The following is a 27,781-nucleotide window of genomic DNA, read 5'->3' as shown; positions in this document are numbered from 1 at the left end:
AGGAGAATCCACGACACTTGGTAAATTATTCCAGTGGTTAATTACTCTCGCTGCGAAATATTTACATCTTATTTCCAATCTGAATGCCTCAACTTCCAGGCATTGGATCATGTTAGATCATGTTAGACCTGCCTCTGCCTGATTGAAAAGCCCAATATTAAATATTTGTTCCCCAGGCAGATACTTATAGACTAACAAACTTTCAAGTACATAAAAGGTTTTTACAAGGAGGAGGGAGAAAAATTGTTCTTAACCTCTGAGGCTAGGACAAGAAGCAATGGGCTTAAATTGCAGCAAGGGCGGTTTAGGTTGGACATTAGGAAAAACTTCCTGTCAGGGTGGTTAAGCACTGGAATAAATTGCCCAGGGAGGTTGTGGAATCTCCATCATTGGAGATTTTTAAGAGCAGGTTAGACAAACACCTGTCAGGGATGGTCTAGATAATACTTAGTCCTGCCATGAGAGCAGGGGACGAGACTAGATGACCTCTTGAGGTCCCTTCCAGTCCAATGATTCTATGATCATCAAGTCACCCTTTAAACTTCTCTTTGTTAAGATAAATAGATTGAGTTCCTTGAGTCTATCACTATCAGAGAACCGGGCCTGAGAGCAGCGTGCCGGGGGGGAAACCTTCATCAACGCCCCCCCTGTGCCCAGCCTGGGTGGGGACTTTCTCTAGTGGCTGGAGCCAGCCCCTGGGGCAGCCCCAGGCTCTGCCCACACCAGCCCCTGAGCTGGAGCCTGCAGGTGACTGGGAGAGACCTGTGGGAAAGGGCTGGGGATCGGCAAAGTGACTCTGCCCTGAGGGCTGCCGCACCCCCTCGCTTGAAGTGGTTTCCATCATATGCAGGGTTTGGTTCAATGGCTCTCAGCCGCCGGCCCCCCCCCCCCCACTATACAAATTGTTCCAGCTCCCCTGGACTCTGCACAAATGATTCCCTGGATCCTCAGATCTTGCAGCTCCTGGGAATCTGCTCCCAGGGATCTGAGCTGTGTTAGGGGGCGGGGGGGCATAATTTCAGAAAAATTTGGGTAGAGGCTGAAGATAAACTATTATCTAGTATATGAAATCCTGCAAAATCCAGGTGTGTGTGTGGGGGAGGAGTGGAAAACATCATGAAGCATACAATGCTATGAAAAGTCTAGGGTGCGGGGGGGGGCTACCCCACAGCAAATGACACCCGAGATGCCAATGAGTTGCTGCTATCTCTTCCCAGGATTTGTTTAGGGTCCAGACCGGAGGGATTGCACACCAAACCCAACCAGCCAAATTAGACCAGAGTGTTACAGCTCTCAGGAGACTAAACTGTGGCACTCCACGGGCAGAGAACCGGTGGCACTGAGGTGCCACTGAGCCAGCAGTATCTGCCATGGCAGGGATTTGATTGAGATATACCTAATGGATCCCTGCAGGTGACCCACTCCCCATGCTGCACAGGAATTAGAAAGAAAGAAAGAAAGAGTCCCTGCCAATCTGATCTGGGGGAAAATTCCTTCCTGACCCCAAATACAGTAATCAGTTAGACCCTGAGCATGTGAGCAAGACCCACCAGCCAGACACCTGGGAAAGAGAATTCCCAGTACCACCTCTGAGCATTGCCCCATCCTACCAATGTCCCCACCCTCTGATCCTTTAGAGGAAGGAGAAAGTGTCGGGGGAGGAAGAATACATGGGGGTGGGGGGATGGGGGGCAGGAGGTTAGCCCCCCCCCGCCCCCGCCCCTTCTGCCTGAATCCCAGAAACATCAGAGATGTCAGGCCTTAAAGGACTGAATGAGGCAGGGTCCTGTGTGAACGTACAGTACAGCATGTGACCCCGTCATTAGAGATTAATGTTCCTAAGGCCCAGACACATGATGGCAGAAGTAACAGTGCCCGGGCTCCCCTGGATCCTAGGACCGCTACCACCCATGTCTTTCAGACCGTGAATTCGTCACCCACACTCTGCACTTCCCCGCTGTACAGTTTATTGTTCACAGGTACACCGTGACGGAGGCGATTTGTACGGTGTGGTGTCTGAAAACGGAAGGCAATATCTGGTTCTTATATTTAACCCCCCAGCACATCTTTGTAAGACGTTGCAGGTATTCTAGTAAATCAGTAACGTGAAAAGTTTGTTTCCCTGCTGGTTGCGCTTCCCGGTCTCCACTTTGAATTCCATGGGTCAGGGGGTGTAGGTATGTGTGGGGTGAGGATTAAGAAGCTGGTGTACATTTTGTCATTAGGGGGTACATGCTGCTTCCCGCAGCTTGTAATAAACAGCGCGTTGGGTCATATACCAGAACCCCCTCTCTCCCCATTCGTACATTCGTCCCCACCAGATGTGGCGCCAAAAACCTACCAGGCTCTGAGGATACGTCTGACCCCCTCTGTTTCTGCTGTCACTTCCGCAGCTGGCTGCTCCTCCCGGGGGTCATCAAACAGCTCCCGCCAGTGTGGACCCATGACCTGCTGCAGCTTCTCCAGCAACGAAACCATCTCAAGACCTGGCGTGAGCCAGGAAGGCCGGAATAGGGGAGGCCACCATCACTTTTTACCAGCCTTAAGGGCTAACGACGGGGAGGGGGGAGCGGGGAGAGTAGGGGGCATGGCCCCGGGGAAGAGGCGTCGTGACGGCAAGGCCTCGGGGAAGAGGTGGAGTGGGGGTGGAGCCTCAGGGAAGGGGCGGAGTGGGTGGCGGGGCCCCGGTTCGTGCGCCGGTGGCTCCCCCACTTCTAGGGAGCACCTGGGGCTCCTGGGGCGAGCACGGGAGTGGCCGCACTAACCTCCTCCGGCGGCTGCTGGCTCCCCACCGATGTTATCCTAAATTCGGAGGTAAGAAGGTGGCCATCCCGGCTGAACAGGCTGGGGGGCTCAGGGCTCAGTGCCGTGCCTGGAAAAAGCGGCAGGGGGATGGAGAATTCCCAAAGGTGCGGTTCTCATCCCTGGCTTTCCAGTATTGGCTCTGGAGCTGTTTACCCTGCTCCCTGCGGGGCCGGCCTCAGGGAAAATGGTGCCCTGGGCAAACTTGTAATTTGGCGCCCTGGCTCCCGCGGGCACCGGACCCCGGCGGGTTCCCCCCCTCCGATCTTCCTTGGCGCCCACAGCTCCCCCCCGTTCACCCCCACTGTCACAGGCCCCCCCCGGGTCCCCACCCCACCGTGAACGCCAGGCCTCCCCCGCCGTGCCTAATTTGTATCGAAAGAGGTGCCGGGGCTCACCCCCAGCACAAATTAAGCACTGGCTGGGTGGCCAGTGCTGGTCGGGCGCCCAGCTCTGAAGGCCACAGCAGTGCCATAGGTGCCGACTCTGGACAGCCACCTCCCTCCCTCCCCCCAGCGCCTCCCGCCCGCCGGCGGCCCCGCCGATCAACTCCTCCCCCTCCCTCCCAGCGCCTCCCGCAATCAGCTGTTCCGCGGCGGGCAGCAGGCCCTGGGGGGAGGGGAGAGGAGCGGGGACGGGGCACGCTCAGGGGAGGGGGGGCGGAACTGGGTGGACAGAGGCGGGGTGAGGGCTTGGGGAAACTGGGTGGGTGGGGGTGGGGCCTGGGGCAGATCGGGGGAGGGGTTGAGCACCCCTGGGGCCCGGAGGAAGCGGGCACCTGGGAGCAGCCCAGAAGTAAACGTGGCATGGTATATAGCCACCCTTACTTCTGCCCTGCTGCTGTGGCTTCTGGTGCCTAGCGCTCAACCTGCAGCTCAAGGCGGGTTCCGCGCTGGCACACGGGGGCTGCATGTTGCTGGAGCCCATGGCCACCTTGCAGCTCTCTGGCCACGCCTGGCTCCCCCGGGGTGCCGTTTCAGACTTTGGTGGGGGGTGCAACTTTAACCAGAAAACTAGATTTTTTGCAGATAAGTACTTAGGCATTAGCTGACAGGAGCACTGTATCTAAGTCCTATATAAAGAAAGAAAATAAAATGTATACAGACACCACTTAAAGCCACATTTTAAGTTTATATGGAAGTTTAGAACAACCAGGAGACAATACAGCAAGATATTCCCAATCCCAAACCTTGAGGGATCAGTTCTGGAGCTTTAACACAGGGATCAGAAACACATGTGTGATACTTTGCAGCCTATCTTTAGGAGAGAGAAATAAAAATAAATAAAATCTGCTTAAAATCTGCTTACTTTCTCTGACAGACACACTGTGTTACGGCCATTATCTACTCTATTTTAGTCAATTGTTATATACTCCACTAAACACTTATTTACTTAATTTTAACATACGCGAGTAAGGTTTTTTTTTTCTCCTTTATTAAGAACAGGAATTTATTTTTCTAATTATTTTGGCGTTTATGTTTACCAATCACAATCACATACGTGACTCACGAACATTTGACTCCATCATGGCTATTCGTATCAGACTTGAAACAGCATTTATTGTCCTACTAATTCGAAGTTATTTTACAGATATAACTAAAAATACCATTTGAAAATAAGTGACCTGCATCTGCACAGTGTCTACAGTTATGTGTGTAGCTAATTTTTTTTGAACTGGCATTGCTAAGGTGACTACAAGTTAAATTTACATTCTAGGAGGATACTATTATTTGATTGGACCACTTTAAATAATGAAGGACAAAGCACACTATGGTAATAAAAGTAATAACGATAATTACTCCAGCCAGGACAAGTTAGGCATTTTAGAACTCACTCCTCAAAGAATTAAATGTAAGCATAAGAGCGAAATAAAATGATGAAATGCGCAGACCAGTTGAAAAACTAAAATAACAGCACTGTGACCCTTAATGAACTTGGAAAGAATAAAATTACAAAGAATATATGTGCCTTGAAGTACCAACAATAACAATACTAATATGCGTGTGTGTGTGTGTGCGAGAGGGTGTTGGGGGAGTGAGAGAGAGCGTGTGTGCTGGGGGAGTGTCTGAGAGACTGTGTGTCTGTGAGACAGTGTGTGCGTGTGTATTGGGGAAGTGTGAGTGTGCCGGAGTGAAAGCAGAGCATGCACCCAGAGTCACCAGCAGATACATGCTCCCCGTGACCCCAGCTCAGCAGAGCCTGGGTACGCAGGTGTGGGGAGGGGGACACCCTGAGATCAGAGCCCCCCAGCCCCACCCCCACTCTGTACAGCAGACAGGAGGCAGGCTCCAGATCCCGAGCTTGGCTGGGGTGGCTCCATGGGGGTGGGAGTGGGGGTGGCAGGAGCAGTGGTGGCTGCAGACCCAGTGGAGCAGGGCAGCGGGGGAGATGGGGCACCCCGGCTTCGGAGGAGTTACCAGGCTGGTCCAAATGCCCCCCGCTGCAGCTCCGTCTGTCTGCCCTCTCCTTGCGCAGCTGCGCCTACCTGGCTGCCTCTAAGCCCGCTTGCTGCCGGCAGGTCAGCTGGGTGGGACCAGCATGGCACCCCCCTTAAGCACAGTGCCCAGTCCACCCACCCACCCCTAAACCGGGCCCTGGCTCCCTGCGCTGGTCATGGGTCTGTTTAATCCCCAACTCTGCCAGGTTGCCCACTATTTTCTGGTACACTGGGTCATTTCCGGTGCTCTGACTGACGTCAAATGTCTGGCTCGCCTCACATCGCAGATTGATCAGAATCTGACGGTGATCCCATGACCAGCGCACTGGGCTAAGGCCTTCTTCTTACCGGTGGCCGTAGCTAACGCAGGAGAGGGATTTCTCTGTTTGCAGCTCAGGGGTCAGAACACAATGGCATGGTCAAACGCCAAGCGGCCCATGGGATTGTGGGATAGCACTAGTGGACTCTCAGAACACGAGTCTGAAGACCTGGGCCCCAGTTAAGTCCACACTGCAAAATGATGCAGTGTGAACCATGAGTTCCAATAGGACTTGGGCTCAGAGCCACCCCCCACCCCCACTTTTTGGGTCCTAGGGCATGGGTCCCAAGGGCTTACTGGCCTGAGTCAGGCAAATTTGTGTATAGATGGAAGCAGGGGGCAGGGGGAGGTTGGGCACTGCTGCGTAGACATACCCCACAGGTGGGGGCGGGTGGGGCCTTGGGAGAGGATGTGCTTTTATGTCCGATTTTGTAAGCAAGTCATTTTTAAGTGAGGTGAAACTTGGGGTATGCAAGACAAATCAGGCTCCTGAAAGGGGTATAGTTGTCTGGAAAGGTTAAGAACCACTGATTTATAGGGTCTCTCTCCTGCATGGACTAGCTGATGTATACAAAGCTGTGAGCTGTGAATGAAACATTTCACACATTCGGAGTATGTATACAGTCGCTCTGCCATATGGATCCTTTAATGTGAAATATGAACTGAACTCTGACAGAAACTTTTCCCATAGTCCAGGGATTCATAAGGACTTTCTCCAACATGGGTTCTCCAGTGTGTGGTAAGATGTGACTTGTTACTAAACTTTGCTCACAAGGGGAGGCTTTTATGTTTTTTTCCCTCTCTTGTGGATTCTCTGATGCACAATAAGATCTGAACTCTGAATGAAACTTTTTCCACACTCCAGGCACGTATGGGGTTTTTCGCCTGTGTGGATTCTCTGATGTCTAGTAAGGTTGGAACTCCGAGTGAAGTTTTTCCCACAGTCGAGGCATTTATAGGGTGTTTCTCCTGTATGGCTTCTCTGATGCACAATTAGATCTGAGCTCTGAATGAAACTTTTCCCACAGTCCAGGCATTTATGGGTTTTTTCCCCCCTGTGGGTTCTCTGATGTCTAGTAAGCGTTGAACTTCGAGTGAAGTTTTTCCCACAGTCGGGGCATTTATAGGGTGTTTCTCCCGTATGAACTCTCTGATGCACAATAAGATCTGAGCTCTGAATGAAACTGTTCCCACAGTCCTTGCATACGTAGGGTTTCGCTTCTGAGTGGCTTCTGTGATGTGTAGTAAGTTGTGACTTTTCACTAACTTTTTCCCCAGAGTTGAGGCTGGTAGGCACTTTTTCTCCTATATGGATTCTCTGGTGTCTCATAAGGTTTGCACTTCGATTGAAGCCTTTCCCGCAGTCAGGGCATTTATAGGGCGTTTCTCCTGTATGGATTCGCTGGTGCACGAGAAGATTGTAACTTTGAAGGAATTTTTTCCCACAGTCAAGGCATTTATAGGGACTCTCACCCATGTGTGCGCTTTGATGTGTAATAAGTTGTGAGTTGTCACTATAGCTTTTCCCACTATCAAGGTATTTATAGGGTTTATCTTCTATGTGGGTTCTCTGATGTCCCATAAGGCATGACTTATCACTAAATTCCTTTCCACACTCAGTGCATTTATAGTGAGTCTCTCCTATATTGGACTCTCTGATATCAAACTAGGTTTGACCTCCGATTGAAATTTTTCCCACAAGCCTATATGGTTTATCTCCTGTGTGGATTCGGTGATGTGAAATAAGATGTGAGCTCTGAAAAAAAGTGTCTCACAGTAAAGTCATTTGTAGGGCTTCTCTCCTGTGTGTGGGTTCTCTGATGCATAATAAGGTTTGCTTCTGCCACTAAACTAACTCCCAGAGTCAATGCATTTATAGGGTCTCCCCTGTGTGAATTCTTTGATGTCCCATAAGGTGCGAGTTGTCATTAAATCTTTTTCCATACTGAACTGAAGCTTTTGCTGCGTGTTGTGCGTGTTTTTTTTCTCTCTTTTGTGTGGATTCTCTGCTGGGCTGTGGTTTCCTTGAGATCGTTGCACCCCTTCTCACAAATAAGGGATTTAATTACTTCCTTCCACAATTGGTTTCTCTGCTGGCTCTCTGACCTGCAATGACTCTTACGTGATTTTCCCTGATCAACGCTCCAGGAAACATTCCATTTAGATCTTCCTGATAACGTCCCATGCAGCTCCACTTGCTTAGGGGTTCCCTACTGGAGAGTCTCCTCTTCATTCTCACTCAGCATCTCTTCACCTGCTAGGATATAGAGAGAATTCAGACTAGAGTCAGTCCCAGTGCTAGAGTCAAAGAAAACAAAGGGGAATAGCAAAGAGGAGAAAGAAAACACAAGAACTGTTGAGGTTTTGAGAAAGAGAAAGTTTAGTTACCCATCTGTAAGTTTTCCTTCTCTGAAGTGAGCCCCTGGTTCTCAGTGACCCATTACAACTGGGTTACTCCACTTCATCTTAGGAACATGGAGATCAAATAAAATAAAATTTTCTAGGATCCCAATGTTGTGCCAGAAGATGGAGGTGTTCTGTGACCATTTTGCCTCTCTAGCTCTCAAGACAACTGCCCAAGTTGAGAAGACAAGCTATAAGTTCTGATGAATAAACTTTACAGAAGGTTAGCCATCTCCAGGCAGGACACTTTTCCTACTTATTCATTTGGTATACAAAAAATGGAAATGAAGGTTTACAGGAAAGCAAGATTCCCAATGGGTGGGAATCTAAAGTTTTCTCCATCTCTCTGTTGGAGGGCTTCATAGGGCAAATAAAGAAGGTTTGAGATTGTGATGTTATGAGTGTAATATAATATCTCATTGAAAGGTGACAGATCTGCTTTGGGTTTCAAGAGGGGGAAACCTTAAGCCATAAGGATTGAGATCCCCAGTTATTGAGTGGAGTTACCCTGAACATGGACATTGGACTGTAACCTCTGGACTATTTCTAAGGACTTTTGGCCACTACAAACTCATGTCTGCTATGTATCTGAACCTCAAGAATTGAACACAAGTCTGTATGTATATTGATCTTCTAACCAACACGCTCTCCCTTCTCTTTTTTAATAAATTTTAGTTTAGTTACTAAGAATTGACTGTAAGCGTGTATTTGGGGTAAGATCTAAGTTATTATTTGACCTGGGTCTGGGGCTTGGTCCTTTGGGGTCAGGAGAACCTTTTCTTTTATATGATGAAATAAGATTTTCAGAATTTATCATCATATGTTTGACATGTGTGTCTGGGTGGAGGCCTGAGGCTGCGTACTTTAAGGGAACTGCATTATTTGGACTTCTGAGTAACCAGTGAGGTACTAGAGGAGCTGTTTTGTGCTGGCTTGGTAAATCTAGGTATTGGAATATCCACCAGCGTTTGGGGTTTGTTTGCCCCGTTCTGTTTGCAGTTCACCCTAATTGAGTGCCCTCAGCTGGCTCCCACGGGCAGCATCGTCACAGAGATATATCCCCTTCAACTGGAATTTAATGCAAAATGTATGTGGCATCTCCCATTGAGCACCAGAGCCCACTTCAGAGAAGGGAAAACAATGGATGGGCAGATAATTTTTACCTTTCTTCTTCTTAGGTACCTGGTGATCTATGATCCATTACAGCAGGAAAGCAGCCAATACTAAAACCAATCTCCACGAAGAAGAGGGAAACTTAAAACGTGAATAAAATTGAGCCAACAGGAAAAACAGCTCTTATTTGAGGGTTTCTTTTTCTTTTCTTCCTTCCCCCAAGATATGACGAAAAACCAAGAGAGAGAGCGCAGAACTCTTTGTCCAAATGCATTTCAGACAAACACCACCACATCTCTTCCCAGTGTCAGGAAAGAGAATACATTGAAGATCAGGGATATATAGCAAAATTACCTGAATGAAGCATTTGTGCTGTTCTGCAAAGGAAATGACCTAAGCTAGCACTCTGACCCAGTCAAGAACCTGCCTAGAAAGAGATCCTATATCTCCCTGGTTGTGAGACAAAATAGGATTCTTGTCCTGTCAAGAGCACCATGAAGATCCAATTATCTGAATCGCTAGAAAAGCCCAGTTTTGTGGGCAATTTCTAGATTTGAGCAGGAAGTCCATGAGTTCTCCTGAACATTCATGCTCCAGAAGGGAAAACCTCCCAGGTTCCAGGGGAAACGGCTGAAGTGCTGTGTACCTGGGAGTCTGAGCAAAGGGTATCCTTTACCAGGAGCAAGAGAATATGAGACAAAGCACAATATGGTGATAAAAGTACTAATGAGAATTACTCCAGCCGGGACACGTTAGGCATTTTAGAACTCACCACTCAAAGAATTAATCTGAAGCGAAAGACAGAAATAAAATTATGAAATGCACAAACCAGTCAAAAAACTAAAAGAACAGCATTGTGATCCTTAACGAACTTTGAAAGGATAAAATTACAGCGAATATATGTGCCGTGCACATTCTGACAGGAAGTCACCAAGAAGAAACAATAATAATGTGTGTGTGTGAGAGAGTGTGTGCTGGGGGGACTGTGTGAGGGAGAGTATGTGTGTGTTGGAGGAGTGTCTGAGAGAGAGAGTGTGTGTGTGTGCGTTTGTGTATGTGTGTGTGTGTGAGAGAGGGAGTGTATGTATGAGGGATTGAGAGTGTGTGTGAGAGTGTGTGTGTGTTGGGGAGTGTGTGTGTGGAACAGTACGCATGTGTGTTTGTGCATGTAGGAGGGAGTGTGTGTGTGACAGAGGGCGCATGCGTGTGTGTGTGTGTGTTGGGAGGAATCTGAGTGTGCCGGAGTGAGTGTGTCAGTGCTCTGTCTCTTTAAGCAGACCATTCAAGAGCCTGAACACAGCAGCACCCCCTCCGCACCCGGAGGTGCCAGCACACACACGCTCCCCCTGGCCCCCCCCCCCAGCTCAGTGGAGACGGTGGGGGGAAGGGGACACCCGACACCAGGGCCAAACACCAAGCAGCCCAGGGGATTGTGGGAGAGCACAGGTGGACTCTCCGAGCATGACTCTGAAGACCTGGGCCCCAGCTAAGTCCACTCTGCAAAATGATGCAGTGTGAACCCCAAGTTTCAACAGGACTTGGACTCAAACACCCCCCCCACACCCTTTTCAGGTCCTTGGGCCCAGGTCCTGAGGGCTTACCGGCCTGAGTCAGACAAATTTGTGTCTAGACGGAAGGCGAGCGGGGGGGTTGGGCACGAACATGAGCCCAGACTTACATTGCCATGTAAACGTACCCCCACAGGATCTATCTACACTGCAAAGAAAACCCCGTGGCGGTGAGTCTCTGAGCCCAGGTCTACTGACTCAGGCTACGGGGCCGAAAATAGCAGCGTAGACATTCCTGCTGTAAGAGGGCTGAGTCTCAGACCAGCCTGAGCAGGAACATATACACCGGTATTTTCAGCCCTGTAGCGTGATCCCAAATCAGTGAACCTGGGCTGACACTTGCTGCCGGAGTTTCTCTTTTTCCAGTGTCGATGTACCTTAAGGCTATCATCCAGTGCTCATCAGCCTCTCCATATGGCCCAGCCACCAACAAAGGGGGGACAAAGTGCCCTACTGAGTGGGCGTGGGTTAGACAAGCAGCAGCAGAAAGGGCAGGGATGGTGTCCCTAGCCTCTTGTTTGCCAGAAGCTGGGATTGGGGGACAGAGGATGGATCACTTGATCATTACCTGTTCTGTTCATTCCCTTTGGGGCACCTGCCATTGGCCACTGTCAGAGGACAGGATACTGGGCTAGATGGACCTTTGATCTGACCTAGTATGGCCGTTCTTATGTTCAGAAGTCAGCATCTGATTCTCCCTACAAGTGCTTCACACTGCTGTAGACCGTTCCAGGCACTGCCATGGGTTGACTCTGGATTTGTACCAGGCTGAGAGAGAGGGCAATCAGCCTACGTGACACCAAAGTTACTCCTGATTTACACTGGGGCAGATGAGAATCAACCCCATGTGACGCCAAGGAGGGTCACTCCGGATTTACACGGGGTTGAGTGAGGGGAATGGGGCCCAAGTGACTCCGGTGGGATCTCGCCCGATTTAAACTGGGCTCAGCAAGAGGCGCACAGTGAGTTTCGACTCTAGGGGAAGTTCGAGAGCGTATGACGAGGCACGTCTAAGATGCTTTGGGTGACCTCCCTGCATTCCCTCAGCCCACCCGGCCTGGATGGTGTGTGTAACTTTAACAACACATTGTGTGGGTTTTTAATGCTTGCGTGGCACCCCACTTACTGTGCACCTCACGCTTGATTTCGTCAATACCTAGCTTTGACACAGCACTGTACGTCAGCCCATGTCAGAGCATTTTGCAAAACTGGTCACTGTTTCTCTCCACGACTGCTCTACCGGCTTTTAAAAAAACATGCAGCAGAGTGACTGTCTGCCTCTGCAAGAGACAGGTGAACAGAAATGCCGGCCAGAAAAAGATTTCCCCTGTACACAAGGGTTTTTCCGTCACAGACTCCTGGAAGGGTCTGAAAAGCTCTGGAATCTGCAGCGCTCAGGGTTGGGGAATTAACACCTGAAAGAGGCTTCCTAGTCAGCCTCCGAGTCCACCAAAGGCCGTTTGTTAGTCATTATACTAGACAAAAGATTCTGGACGGTTAAGAAACTGAAGTCTACTTTAATTATTCCAAAGACAGAAATGAAAAGCTCCCGCCCCAGGGCCCTGCTCAGCAAGGTGTGTTTCAGCCCAGCACATTGCTGCTTATGGCTCCAGCAACAGAGTTCCCTTCTACCGCTGGCAGAAAAGGGAAGAGAATTCGAGAAAGACGCTGTGCCCTGAGCCAGGCAGTTGGATGCTAGGTAGTCAAATGCCTCTGATTTCGGAATTAGGATATGGATGGTTTGGGGTTTTTTTTACTATGGCCCGCCCTAATCAAGGCATGGGGAGACTGTCCTTCCAGCATGCAGGAGGAGCCTACACCGTCCCAGGTGGTATTAGCTCCATACTCCCTGCTAAGAAGATCTAAGAGGTCTCTTCCCTGTGTTCATTTGTTCACACTTGATATAGTCAGAGCCCTGTTGAAGCTTCCCTGTCACTCAAATTCTCTCTCCAGTGTGGTCTTTAATAGAGTGTGAGCTGTGATTGAAACTTTTCCTGCCATCAAGGCATTTACTGCCGTGGTTCGCTGGGGGACCGCAGAGGTCTTCAAGGGGGTCTGTGAACTCATCCAGAGAGTTGCCTAGTTTCACAACAGGTACATGAGAAGCACTAGCGAAGTCAGGACACACTAAAGTTTCATACAGATAATGACTTGTTGACACTGCTCTATATGCTATATCCATAACTGACGTGTTGGGGGGGGGGGTCATGCTGGGTCACATGCCCTCCCCCCCAGATTTATGCCAGGGTGGGCGGTAGGCTGAGAGGGATGTGCCTGGGTGGCGCTCAGAGCAGGGAAGCGAGACCAGGCTGGCAGCACTGGGGGCGTGGGGAAGCCGGCTGAATCCGTCCCTTCCATGCCGGCAGCCACCGTTACCTGCTCTGGTAGCCTGCCTGGGGTGCGCAGAAGGGCGCTCGAGGGGTCAATGGGGCCCAGGCGAGCTGGGGGTGGGATGGGGAGGCAGGGAGGCAGTGGGGGCCGGGGGTGATGGGTGGGGGGGGGGCAGGGGGAGGCAATAGGAACCTGGGGGACCAGGGGAGGCAGCGGGGGGCCAGGGCAATGGGGGGATGGGTGGTGGGACGGAGGAGGAAGCAGGGATCGGGGGGATGGGTGGAGGGCTGGGGGAGGCAGTGAGGGCCAGGATGGGTAGAGGAGGCATCAAAGGCCAGGGGGGATGGGTGGGAGGACAGGGGAGGCAGCAGGGGCCAGGGCGATGGGTGGTGGGCCGGAAGAGGGGGATGGGGGCGGGGGAGGCAGCGAGGGCTGGGGGGGATGGGTAGGGGAGGCATCAGGGGCCAGGAGTGGTGGGCGGGAGGACAGGGGAGACAGCAGGGGCTGGGGGGATGGGTGATGGGCTGGAGGAGGAAGCAGAGACTGGGGGGGGATGGGTAGGGGTCCGGGGGAGGCAGCGGGAGCCGGGGTGATGGGAAGGTTGGAGGGAGGTAGCAGAAGCCAGAGAGTACGGGAGGGCTGGGGGAAGCATCGGAGGCCAGGGGTGATGGTGGAGGGGCTGGGGGAGGCAGCGGGGGCCAGAACACCAAAATACCAGTTCCCATGGAGTGCCATTTTCCATAATGCTGGCCCTAGGAGGGCCGCCCTTAAGGGTGGGTGACATGGGTGACCGCCCAGGGTGCTGTGGTCGGAGGGGCCCTATGGTCAAGAGGGGGTTGACTGTGGCGGTGGTGGCAAGGGGGGGGCTGCCATTGTGCCCCCACCCTTAGTAGTTACTAGTCGCCTGTGCATCTGTATCAGTGTTTCTCAATCTACAGTTAATGTTTTATAATTATAGGGTAAAAATGAGAAAGGAAGCCATCTTTCAGTACTAGCGGCTGTGACCCTTCTGTATTTTTATGTCTGATTTTGTAAGCAAGTCATTTTTAAGTGAAGTGAAATTTGGGGGTAGGCAAGACAAATCAGCCTCCGGAAAAGGGTACAGTCGTCTCGAAAGGTTGAGAGGCACTGTTTTATCGGGTCTCTCTCCTGCATGGACTAGCTGACGTATACAAAGCTGTGAATGAAACATTTCACACATTCGGAGTATGTATACAGTCTCTCTGCCATGTGGATCCTTTAATGTGAAATATGAACTGAACTCTGACGGAAACTTTTCCCACAGTCCAGGGATTCATAAGGGCTTTCTCCAACATGGGTTCTCCAGTGTGTGGTAAGATGTGACTTGTTACGAAACTTTTGCTCACAAGTGGAGGCTTTTATGGTGTTTTTCCTCTCATGTGGATTTTCTGATGCACAAGAAGATCTGAGCTCTGAATGAAACTATTCCCACAGTCCAGGCACGTATGGGGTCTTTCCCCCGTGTGGATTCTCCGATGTCTAGCAAGGTTGGAACTCCGACTGAAGTATCTCCCACAGTCAGAGCATTTAAAGGGTGTTTCTCCTGTATGGCTTCTCTGATGAACAATAACATCTGAGCTCTGAATGAAACTTTTCCCACAGTCCAGGCATTTATGGGTTTTTTCCCCTGTGTGGGTTCTCTGATGTCTTGTAAGGTTGGAACTTCGAGTGAAGTTTTTCCCACAGTCGGGGCATTTATAGGGTGTTTCTCCCGTATGAACTCTCTGATGCACAATAAGATCTGAGCTCTGAATGAAACTGTTCCCACAGTCCTTGCATACGTAGGGTTTCGCTTCTGAGTGGCTTCTGTGATGTGTAGTAAGTTGTGACTTATCACTAAACTTTTCCCCAGAGTCGAGGCATTTATGCGGTTTTTCTCGTATGTGGACTATCTGGTGTCTCTCCAGGTTTGAACTTCGATTGAAGCTTTTCCCGCAGTCAGAGCATTTATAGGGCATTTCTCCCGTATGGGTTCGCTGATGCGCGATAAGATGTGCACTCTGAAGGAACCGTTTCCCACAGTCAAAGCATTTATAGGGTCTCTCACCCATGTGGGCACTTTGATGTGTAATAAGTTGGGAGTTGTCAATAAAATTTTTCCCACAGTCAAGGTATTTATAGGGCTTCTCTCCTGTTTGGACTCTCTGATATCAAACTAGGTTCGACCTCCGATTGAAATTTATCCCACAGACCTGGCATTTATATGGTTTCTCTCCTGTGTGGATTCTGTGATGTGAAATAAGATGTGAGTGCTGAAAAAATGTTTCTCACCGTAAATTCATTTGTAGGGTTTCTCTCCTGTGTGGGGGTTCTCTGATGTGAAATAAAGCGTGCTTCTGTCTCTAAACTAACTCCCAGTCAATGCAGTTATAGGGTCTCTCCTGTGTGAATTCTTTGATGTCCAATAAGGTGCGAGTTGTCATTAAATTTTTTTCCACACTCAACGTATTTATAGAGTTTCTCTCTTGTGTAGGTTTTCTGGTGTCTAATAAAGTGCAATCGCAAACTGACGTTTTTGTCGTGCATTGTGCGTGTGTTTTTTCTCTCTTTTGTGTGGATTCTCTGCTGGGCTGTGGTCTCCTTGAGATCGTTGCACCTCTTCTCACAAATAAGGGATTTAATTACTTCCTTCCACAATTGGTTTCTCTGCTGTCTCTCTGACCTGCAATGACTCTCACAAGATTTTCCGTGGTCAACGCTTCAGGAAACGTTCCATTTAGATCTTCCCGATAACGTCCCATGCAGCTCCACTTGCTTAGGGGTTCCCTACTGGAGATTCTCCTTTTCACTCTCACTCAGCATCTCTTCACCTGCTAGGTAACAGAGAGAATTCAGACTAGAGTCAGTCCCAGTGCTAGTGTCAAAGGGAAAGAACGAGGAACAGCAAAGAGAAGAAAGAAAACACAACAACTGTTGGGGTTTTGAGAAAGATAAAAGTTACTTACCTGTCTGCAAGTTTTCCTTCTCTGAAGTGAGCCCCTGGTGCTCAGTGATCCATTACAACTGGGCTACTCCTCTTCATTTTAGGAGCATGGAGACAAAATAAAATAAACTTGTCTAGCGTCACAATGTCGTGCCAGAAGATGGAGGTGTTCTGTGAACATTTTGTCTTTCTAACTCTCAAGACAAATGCCCAAATTGAGAAGACGAGCTATAAGTTCTACTCCTGTGGGAATTCTGCGCAACTGCGGATGTGCAGAATTCATATCTCCTGTAGATTCCCCCCCCGCCCCCCCCCGAAAATACTTTTCTGCCCAAGAACTGCTGCAGTTTAGCCTTTCGCCCACCAGAGGCCGCTGTGGCGCCAGAATGGCAACCAGCATGAACGCAGCCGGCTGTTCTGGCACTACAGCGATCTCTGGTGGGCAAAAAGCGGAACTGCAGAACATCGGGGGCAGAATGTATTTTCTGTGGGGGAAAAAAGTTCTGTATTAATACAATAACTCCTCACTTAATGTCGTCCCGGTTAACATTGTTTTGTTCCTGACCTATTAGAGAACATACTCATTTTAAAGTTGCGCAATGTTTCCTTATAAAGTTTTTTGACCATTGAGGCTTGGAACCAGGGTGGGCTGGCAGCCCTTCTATCAGTTCCCCTCTACCCCAGCAGTGCCTCCCGCCCCACAGATCAGCAACTCCCTCCTCCCTCCCTGCGCTTCCTGCCCACAGCAATCAGCTGTTTTACAGCATTCAGGTGGCTCTGGGGGGAAAAGGAGGGAGGAGCGATGATGCGCTCGGGGGAGGTGGTGGAGTGGGGGCTGGTCGGAGGCAGAGCTGGGGGTTGAGCACCCCCGCCCCTGCCCCCAGTACTTTGGAAAGTTGGCACCTGTGCAGCCGTGCATGCGGCATCTGGAGAAGGGAGTGGTGCACTCCAGAGGGATAGCGTGGGTTCATCACATTCAGTTTCCCCAAGGAGTGGTTCCAGCCGCTGCCCTGCGTCTGTTGTGTCTCCTCCCTCAGTGCTGCCTTGTAGTGTGAGGCTACAGTAAGAACAACGTATTAACCCTTCAGGGCGCAGCCGAGTGCTAGTTCATCATTTAGCAGCAAGGAATTCCCTGGGAAATATCACACCTGATATCAACATGGTTGCTTTAGGAAAAGCTCAGGGAACACATGAGCAGGTCCCCAGACAATCCTCTGATGAGAACTTGTTTAAAACTTATACTGTATATGTATATAATGTCTTTTGTCTGGCGAAAAAAAAAAATCCCCGGAACCTAACCCCCCCCCCCTTCCATTTACATTCGTTCTTATGGGGAAATTGGATTCGCTTAACATCATTTCGCTTAAAGTTACATTTTCGAAGAACATAACTACAACATTAAGCGAGAAGTTACTGTATGCTTAGTAGGGAATCTACTTGTCAGAAACAATTACCAGAATCTTTTTTTTTCTTTTTGTCTTTATTGTTACAGACATACTTGCCGAGAGACATTTTGAAATAAATTACCAAAATAATTGAAACTGGCATAATTATACTGTGTTATTTTGACAAATAAAATATGCAGAATTTTGCAGAATTATAAAATAATGTGTGCAGAATTTTAAATTTTTTGGCATAGAATTCCCCCAGGAGTAACGTTTTGATGAATAAATTTTACAGAAGATTAGCCATCTCCAGGCAAGATACTTCATCTACGTATTCATTTGGTACACAAAAATGGAAATGAAGGTTTTCAGCAAAGCAAGGTCCCAAAAGGTGGGAATCCTAAGTTTTCGCCATCTCTCTGTCAGAGGGGTCCATGGGGGAAATAAAGAAGGATTGAGACATTTCCCCTTCAACTAAAATTTAATGTAAAATTTGTGTCGGGTCTCATGGAGCACCAGAGCCCACTTCAGAGAAGGGGAAACAATAGATGGGTGGATAATTTTTACCTTTCTCCTTCTTAGGTACCTGGTGGTCAATGATCCATTACGGCAAAGAAGTAGCCAATACTAAAACCAATCTCCACAAACAAGAGGGAAACTTAAAAGATCAAGAAAATTGAACCAACAGGAAAAACATAATAGAGGGCTTGTTTTTTTCTCTTATTCCCCCAAGATACGAAGAAAAACTAAGAGAGAAAGAGCGCAGAACTCTTTGTCCAAATGCCATTTCAGACAAACACCACCACATCTCTTCACAGTGACAGGTAAGAGAATATACTGAAGACCAGGTAGTCACATGGCAAAATTACCTGAATGAAGCATTGTGCTGTTTTGGAAAGGAAATGACCGAAGCTAGCACTCAGACCCAACCAAGAACCTGTCTAGAAAGAGATCCTATATCTCCCTGGTTGTGAGACAAAATAGGATTCTTGTCCTGTCAAGAGCACCATGAAGATCCTGTTATCTGAATCCCTAAAAAAGCCCAGGTTTGTGGGAAGCTTCTAGATTTGAGCAGGAAGTCCATGAGTTCTCCTGAACATTCATGCTCCAGAAGGGAAAACCTTCCAGGTTCCAGGGCAAACGCCTGAGGTGCTGTGTACCTGGGAGCTTGAGGGACACTTGGAACAGACATTTCCTCCAGCCCAGGAAGATCAAGGATGTTGAACTGCCATATCTAGGAATCTGAGAGACCAGCACTGAAAGTGGTCTGAGAAAGGGTGGGTGTGGGTGTGGTCCATCATTTTCAACCAAAATGAAAATGATGCCACATCTGCCTGTCCCCTCTGCCCCCTCCAACCCCTGTATGCATTCCGCCCCCATCTCCCACATCAGTTCAGCCCCCGCCCATCAATTTTGCCTCCCCACCTCTTTTCCTACAGCTCCAGAGGTTCTTTGCCCTGTGAGGCACTGTACCTCAAAATAGCAACCCGTATCCCCCATAAGCACCACTGTCATGTAATTGTGATATTTCATACAGAGCATGCCATATAAGATATGAAAGGTCATGATCTTCTGAAACCCACTGTTCTGTCCAAATATGTGTACCATTAGTGTGTATAAAGTTACGAGATTGTGATATGGCTGTGTGAGTGAGAGGTAACACAGACAGGACAATACACTGCTGTTGCCCCCTTGAAAGCTATGGGGATGAATCCACATCTCCATTATGTTTCTGTCTCCCCGAGCTCAGGTTTGGAGTCTCAACTCTGTCTCCCACTGGAGCTGAGGAAGACGGAGCCCACTCCTGCAAAATTGAAGCAAGCAGGGAAGAACCTGAGCAGATGCCCAACAGGGCACACCAGAGATGTGGCAGTTTCCAATAACCAAGGGAAGAAGTAATCCCTTACCCAGTGAGGTCACCATCTCATAGTTCTCCTGCATGACGTCCCTGTAGAGGGCTCTCTGAGCGGGGTCCAGCAGAGCCCCCTGCCCCTGGGTGAAATACACAGCCACGTCCTTGAAGGTCACCGGCCCCTGAAACAACAAGAGTCCCCCACTCAGCACCTGCTGCTCCTGCCACAATCCCACCAGTCACGTGGGAAAAGGCTGATAAAATGGAAGCTCTGGGAGGTCACGGAAGAGCAGAATCTCAACACCACCCTGCACAGAGCAGCCAGGAGGCTTCAGGGTGGAGAGAAAGAGAGAGCTCCTTGTCCCTCCCAGGCAATGGAGGAGGGCAGGGGCTTTCCCGTTTATCACACGCCTACTAGCCAGAGGCTGGTATGGGAGGGCAGAGCCCTCGAGCAGGGTCCAGGGACAGGAATCCCAACCCCATTCCCAGCAGCTGGGTGTGAGGGGACAGGGCTTCTCCCCTGGGCCTCACTGCTGGGTGCCCCCTTTGTATTTCAGAGCAGCCTCTGCCTGGTGGGTTCAGACTCCAGCACTGGGAGTCTGGTCTGTTTTCCCAGCCTTGTCCGGTGGGGCTGTTCCCTGTTCCACAAATGGGGGAATTTACCTTCCCCATGGGCTTGCTCCAAAAATCAGGCGTCAGACTGAACACATCCCAGCAGTTTATCCCATCCTGTAACCCCCCCACGCTTTCTCCCCCTGTGTATTTCCTGCCTCTGCCCCTCTAGACTCTTCCCCCCGCACCCCAGCAGCTTCCTGAAAATCCCAGCCTCAGCCAGTCATTTTCCTTCCCCATCCCCTGGGAGGATGGGACAACCTCGAGCAAAACACGGACATGATTCTGCAGCCTGTCAGGATGAGCAGGGCAACTGGGGATATTTCCGAAGGGGCTTGACTCCATTTCACACCCACTTCCCTCTCGGTTCTTTCCCTGCAGACAGAGGCTCTAGACTCTGGCAGACGGGGAGAACGCTGGGTCACTTTATTCCAGCGCAGACCTGGCCCCTCTCACCAAGACTAAACCCACCAAGTCATTTTTAGCAGCTCCCAGTAACAGAGTCTCTGAGCCAAACGCTAGAAAAGAGCAAAATCAAAGGGGCTGCTTTGGAGGATTCCCTTAGACAATGTCCCCCTGGGGCAGTGCGTCCGCCCAGCAGTGCGGGTATGTGGCAGAGACAGAAACTGGCTTTTCCTCCCTCTGCTCCTCGCCTTGCTCCCAGGAAATCAATCTGCCCAGGGATGATGCAGGGAATAAATCTGGGCCGGCCTAGGAGCTGGGAACCTCTCTCCTCATTTACTGCTCCTGCTGCCCTGCTCAGTCTCTCTGTCCCTTTCTGTCTCCTTTCCCCTCTGGCTGGGGGGAGATCCTGTTAGTATCCCCTTCACTGTGGCCTGCTCTTCCTGCTCTCATAACCAGATCAGCTCCCAGGAGTGCTAACTGGTGTGTGTCGCCAGTGACAGCAGCATCTCTGGGACTCTCAGACACACGGGGAGCAGAGATTGGGGGGCGGGGGGGGGGAACACGCACAAGTGGCAAACTCAGACAAAAAAGGGGTGGGAAAAATCCAAGTTGCGAGGAGATTTTTACTTCAATAATCAAGAAATAGAGGGCAAAAGGCAGAGTGTGGGGAGATTTGATAGGAGAGTAGAAGAATTAAGGAGAAAGGGGTAGAAAGCAGTGGTTTTAGATCAATATGCCATCGAGATGAAGTTGAGAATGTCTGAGGATATAGTGTTTTAAATTAGAATCATAGAATCATAGAATAACAGAGCTGGAAGGGACCTCTGGAGGCCATCTAGTCCAACCCCCTGCCCAGAGCAGGACCAATCCCAACTAAATCATCCCAGCCAGGGCTTTGTCAAGCCTGACCTTAAAAACTTCTAAGGAAGGGGATTCCACCACCTCCCTAGGTAACGCATTTCAGTGTTTCACCACCCTCCTAGTGAAAAAGTTTTTCCTAATATCCAACCTAAATCTCCCCCACTGCAACTTGAGACCATTACTCCTTGTCCTGTCATCAGCTACCACTGAGAACAGTCTAGATCCATCCTCTTTGGATCCACCTTTCAGGTAGTTAAAAGCAGCTATCAAATCCCCCCTCATTCTTCTCTTCCGTAGATTAAACAATCCCAGTTCCCTCAGCCTCTCCTCATAAGTCATGTGTTCCAGACCCCTAATCATTTTTGTTGCCCTTCGCTGGACTCTCTCCAATTTCTCCACATCCTTCTTGTAGTGTGGGGCCCAAAACTAGACACAGTACTCCAGATGAGGCCTCACCAATGTCAAACAGAGGGGAACGATCACATCCCTCGATCTGCTGGCAATACCCCTACTTATATACCCCAAAATGTCATTGGCCTTCTTGGCTACAAGGGCACACTGTTGACTCATATCCAGCTTCTCGTCCACTGTCACCCCTAGGTCCTTCTCTGCAGAACTGCTGCCGAGCCATTCGGTCCCTAGTCTGTAGCGGTGCATGGGATTCTTCCGTCCTAAGTGCAGGACTCTGCACTTGTCCTTGTTGAACCTCATCAGATAATTAATTAATTAATATCAGATAATGAGAGAAAAGGGGCAAAACATAAAAGGGGTATTAAATCCATTCTAGATAATTAGACCCTGTCTCCCACATCCCTTCTGGGGAGTGAATCAGAGAAATAATTTTCCTCCAAAACACGAAGCTGGTACAGTCAAAAAAGGGTGGGGAAACCCGCTCAAATCTGAGAAAGGGCTTATATCAATATTTGATAATTACAGGGGGGGAAATGGCAAAAATGGAGAGGATCTGATATTAATATTCAATAAAGGGGAGACAAAGGAGAAAATCTAAGGGAACTGTATACAATCATTTGATAACTAGATGAAGAAAAAGGGGTCCAATTTGCAGGGATTTTATAGAGTATCTGATCATTCAAGAGTGAAAAAGGTCAAAAGGTGAGAGATTTTTATATGATTATTTTACAATTAAAGAGAGAAAAGGGCAATACGTGAGGTGAGTTGTTATGATAATTGGGCCCACAGATTTACGCTAATTGGGATCTCAACTGTAAAAAGTATGATCTATAATAACAAATGGTGATGGCAAAAAGGTACGAAAGGGAGACAGAGTGAATTAGTCTCCAAAAAAGGCCTCCTGATATAACTCAAGGACTGTTGAAATCCTGCTTGGTGAAAACAGAAGACGTGGAATCAGAAATTAATTAACTAAATGGACATATATTAGGCCTCATTGGTGGAAAAATAATAAAGGGATGTGTCCACCCCCTTTTTGGGTCCTTAAAGAAAGAGGCTTTGAGAAGAAAAGATGGAAGAACAGATAGAAGCTACTGGAGCAATGCTTCACCATCATGGTTGCCACCCTCGCCATCTCTTGGGACTCTAGACCTTCTTCGTCCTAATCCTGAGACCAGGGCCAGCCCTAGACCAAATTGCAACCCAGGCGAGGAGTGTCTTTGGTGCCCTCCACTCCCCATTTGTTAAACTTTATTGCACTTGTAGCCCATTTCATACTCTTCAAGTCTTAAAACACAAGTACACATTCACAATGACACAATAAAACAAGGTTCACAGTATCGCAGCTGGGCTCTCACTTCATTTCAGTTAGTTCTTATATCTCACAGACTGACTAGCGATGCCCCGCCCCCTTATCTACCGGCGAGGGCCCGGCTGACAACATTTTAGGAGGCTGCAGGAAAATTCTCAGAACATCTGGAAGGTTCCACAAGATTTTACAAAGGTCCAGAACATTCTAGGTGGTTAGTGAAAAATGAATCCACATACGGAATACCTGAAACATGTTACTTCAAACATTCTATTTTCCCTTTTGTCGCTAACAAGAAAAACAGCACGCCCAAGCCTGGTGTCCCCCAAACCCAGCAACCCAGGCGGTCACCTGCCCCCAGATCCGGCCCTGCTGAGACGTGTCCTGACCAGCCCACACCAGAAAGAGGGATCCCAATGACATTGTCATCCCTACCAGCTCCAAACAGCCCCTGAGATTAAACGGGATTGGATTTTAACAGCAACAACTAACTTCTTCTCTTTTACCCATAAGACCAATTATTACCATCTTTGATACTATCTAAGAGACTATCAAACCAGGGGATTTTTCCTTCTAAAAACTGTCCCCAACTAAAGGGGAAGGGAACAAGGAATCTTGTTAAAATGAAAGCCTTAATTAATACTTTAAACATTTCAAATGCTTTAACTTTTTTCCTTCTTTTATCTTTTACAGTAGAACCTCAGAGGTATGAACACCAGAGTTACAAAGTGACCAGTCAACCGCACACCTCAGTTGGAACCGAAAGTACGCAATCAGGCAGCAGCAGAGACCGAGAAAAAAAAGCAAATACGGTACAGTGTTGTGTTAAATGTAAACTACTAAAAAAATAAAGGCACAGCAGCATTTTTCTTCAGTACAGTAAAGTTTCGAAGCTGTATTAAGTCAATGTTCAGTTGTAAACTTGAAAAAAACCACACCACGTTTTGTTCAGAGTTACGAACACTTCAGAGTGACCAACAACCTCTGTTTCTGAGGTGTTTGTAACTCTGAGGTTCTACTGTATAAAAGGATTAAATGATTTTTTTAATGGTGTGTTTGCCAAGGTACTAAACAAGCGGAGGACTCTGTATTCCAGACCCCGGATTATGTTTAACACAATTTCAGGTTAGACAGTGACGGGGTTACGTTAGCACTTTTAACCCATATTTTCCATGTAAATTAATACAACAGCCCCTTAGGACAATCCCAGGTACGTAGAGAATCCCCTCCTTTTCTAGGGGTCCCAGAGGCTTCTCATTTCTATCCTGTAGGCCTGGCTTGACACAAGTAACTACCCTCATTTCTTAGTGGGCATAATTGGGACGGTGAATGGAAGGTTAAGTTGTAAATAGGGGCTTGACAAACAGTACGCTGGGAGGCAGGATGTCTGTGCTAGCAACATCTTGATGAGAGAGACTATGGAAAGATAAACCTGGAAGATAAAGATCAGGTTGCACGCGAACACCACATGGACAGAGCATGCTGTACAGGGATTGGCTCCTGCAAAGTAACCAAGCCACTCAAAAAATGTGCAGTGTAATGTATAGCAAATGCAATGTAAGGTTTAAATGTCTATAAAGGAAGAGGCTGACCACGTAAACTTTGGACGTGTGGTATGCCCTACACCCACGCCCTACGCTTGTCGCTGTAGGCCAAACAAAGGAACCTGCGTCAGGAAATCCAGAGTCAAACGGAGTGTTTTCGATCCCAGAGAACTGGGGGAACTGTTCTCTCAGAACTGGACAATGTGTTCTGGATAAGCCAAACGGAAAAGGTCTTGGAGTGCATCCCAACACATCCCCACCTGCTCTGTAACAGGAGGTGGGAGGCCAATACTAATCCAGCTGCATTCTCCCCTTTAGATCCCCCCCATTAGACAATAATTAGAGAGCAAACTCAGTAACTTTTAAAGAGATTTTTGTATCAGTATATAACTGAGAAAGAAAATGAGGAAAATCTGAAAAGATTTAAATAAATTGGCTAACTAGACTGGAAGAAAGGCATTATCTGTGGGGTTATATATTAATAGTAGCTATTTAGAGAAACAAATAACATTTATGCAGCTAATATATTAATAATCCATAAAGAGAAATGGATCAAAGTCTGAGGGGATTTTATACCAAAATCTTGTGACAAAAGGGAAAAAATCTGAGGGGTGGAACAATAACAACTGATATTGGGAGGAAAAGGGGCAAAATCAGAGAGGATTACAGTATATTGCTACATTGGATAATTATAACAAACAGCAAAACTGGAGGGGATTTATATTAATGTTACCTACAAAATCCACATTAAAAGAACGTTATTAAGGTTGCAAATTCCAGCACTCACAGTTAGGCAGGGCCAGAATCAAGGGAGCACGGACAATGTTAAATCTGCCCCTTTGTGCGAGTGCCTTATGAAATAATCTCTAATGACAGGATCACACACTGCACTGTTCAATAACACAGGATCTTGCCTCATTCAATCCTTTAAAACCTTACATCTCTGATGTAACAAACATGTCCCTGAGAGCATGTTAAGATTGAAGAAATTTTTGGCCTCTGTAGAATCCCTTTCCATTCATGTCTTAAATTTTGTAAAATCTCATGCTTCAGGGCCAGTCACCTGCAGGGGCCAGGAAGGAATTACCCCCCTACTTATTTTAGGATTTTTGTGGGGTGTTTTCTTTTCCCTCTCCTTCTTTTGAAGCAATGGTTCTCAACCAAGGGTATGTGTACTCCTGGGGGTATGCAGAGGTCTTCCAGTGGGTATATCAACTCATCTAGATATTTGCCTAGTTTTACAATGGGCTACATAAAAAGCACTAGCAAAGTCAGTACAAACTAAAATTTCATAAAGACAATGACTTGTTTATACTGCTCTATAGACTATACACTAAAAAGTACAAGATTTATGTTCCCATCGATTTATTTTATAATTATATGGTAGAAAGGAAGCAATTTTTCCGTACTAGTAGCTGTGACACTTGTATTTTTATGTCTGATTTTGTGAGCTAGTCGTTTTTAAGTGAGGTGAAACCTGGGGGAACGCAAGACAAATGAGCCTCCTGAAAGCGGTACAGTAGCCTGAAAAGGTTGAGAGCCACCACTCTGAAGCATCAGAGAATTGGAGATGGGACACTGGGTGGGGTGGGCCAATCCTCAGAGATGGTCCTGAGAATTCTCTTTCTCAGGTGCTTGCTCACATGCTCCAGGTCTAACAGTATTCAGGGTCAGGAAGGAATTTCCCCCCAAGTCAGGTTGGCAGGCATCTTCATTTTTGTTTTTTTTTAAACCTTCCTGTGCAGGGTGGGGAGCGAGTCGCCTGCAGGGTTCATCTGGATATATCTCAAGTCAATTCACTAAAACAACGAGGAGTCTGGTGGCACCTTAAAGACTAACAGATTTATTTGGGCACAAGCTGTCATGGGTAAAAACCCACTTCTTCCAAATAAATCTGTTAGTCTTTAAAGTGCCACCAGACTCCTCGTTGTTTTTGTGGATACAGACTAACACAGCTACCCCTCTGATAGACAATTCATTGCCACTGCAGGGCCCTCCTGTTCTCGGCCCATAGCTTGGTCTCCTGAGGACTGTAATACTGTGGTCTAATTCTGGTTTGGCGTGGAGATGGCTGGGTGGGGTTCAGTGGCCTGTGAGAGACAAGAGGTCTGACGGGATGATCTGGCAGTCCTTTCTGCCCTTAAACGCCATCAATCTAGGAGTATTCCACATCTCCCAGGAAATTATGGGGAATATCGCACAGGCACTAAAGGAGTTAGATTTTTAAAAGAAATAACAACCTCCAGCGAAACTCTCTTTGTCACCGATGAAGTGAGCTGCAGCTCATGAAAGCTTATGCTCAAATAAATTGGTTAGTCTCTAAGGTGCCACAAGTACTCCTTTTCCTTTGTCACCCTTTCTCCACTCACTCCTTTTTTTCTACACCTCTTACGTTTCATCCATCCCCTCCCTAACAACCCATCCTCCGAGGCACAAAGAGACAGACTGGGACCTGTTCATGGTCCCATACCCATTTCTCCTCCTGAGTTGGGACCCTGGAGCAGATGCTAGGCAGAATGACAGGAGCCACTCATTGCTGTCAGGAGCTTAATATCAGCCGCCTCCCCCCATCCCGACTTTGCACTACGTAGTATACACCAGAACCTCAGAGGTACGAACACCTCGGGAACGGAGGTTGTTCGTAACTCTGAAATGTTCGTAACGCTGGTGGCTCTTTCAAAAAGTTTACAACCGAACATTGTCTTAATACAGCTATGAAACTTTAGTGGGGAGAAGGAAAACGCTGCTTTTCACCATCTTCATTTAAATGAACCAAGCCCAGAAACGGTTTCCTTACCTTGTCAGAGCTTTTATTTAAAAAACTTTCCTCCCCCCCCCCCTTTTTTTTTTTTAGTAGTTTAAGCTTAAACACAGGACTGTCCTGGATTCACTTTTTATGTTTGGCTCTGCTGCTCCTTGATGGCATATTTCTGCTTCTAAATGAGGCGTGCGGTTGACGGGCCAGTTTGTAACTCCGAGGTCCTACGGTAATCACATGTACAACGAGGAGTCCGGTGGCACCTTAAAGACTAACAGATTTGTTTTTGTGGCTACAGACTAACACGGCTACCCCTCTGATACTTAGTCACATATAATGCTCCATCAGCTGACAGGACTTTGCCCCCCCCCCCCGATTTTTTTCCAAACTGATGCCCCTGATTGCTACGAGCAAACTCAGATCCTGTTTGTGCAAAGTCACTTTCCTGCCCCCCCCCCAGCACCCCCTTCCCCACCCCACTTCTCTTTCTCATCACCTGGAGTCTCCAGCTGGTGTCAGGGGCTGCCCCAGGGGCTGGCTCCACACCAGAGAAATTCCCCACCCAGGCTGGGCACAGGATGGGGTTAATGCCGGTCTCTCCCCAGCACAGACCCCGCTGGGGGGGGGCAGCAGCTGCTCAGTCCCGGCTCCCGGCTCACAATGGAGGATCTGACCCAGGAAGAGAAGCAGACACAGATCGGTGCCGCCTTCCCCCGTCTGAACGAGA

At 48.3% G+C, this 27,781-nt stretch overlaps 1 protein-coding gene and 1 long non-coding RNA gene across 8 annotated transcripts in view; both read right to left on the bottom strand.

The window, feature by feature from the left end:
- LOC114022341 (zinc finger protein OZF) overlaps positions 1-27,781 on the bottom strand; it is a 793,526-nt gene that overhangs the window by 156,846 nt on the left and 608,899 nt on the right. The gene's annotated exons all lie outside the window — the stretch shown is intronic.
- LOC102942871 lies at positions 3,914-27,781 on the bottom strand. 2 transcript variants are annotated; one of them, XR_005227789.2, is made up of 3 exons: positions 27,551-27,781; positions 19,210-19,336; positions 3,914-15,807 (listed from the first exon to the last, which is right to left on the bottom strand). It is a non-coding gene; the product is annotated as an uncharacterized LOC102942871 (long non-coding RNA). The 2 variants fall into 2 exon arrangements; XR_006285734.1 differs by having other exon boundaries at positions 3,914-15,804; positions 27,551-27,733.

The sequence above is a fragment of the Chelonia mydas genome, chromosome 14 (genome assembly GCF_015237465.2).
Source record: "Chelonia mydas isolate rCheMyd1 chromosome 14, rCheMyd1.pri.v2, whole genome shotgun sequence".
Lineage (NCBI taxonomy): Eukaryota > Metazoa > Chordata > Testudines > Cheloniidae > Chelonia > Chelonia mydas.
This window is presented reverse-complemented; position numbering and strand designations above follow the sequence as displayed.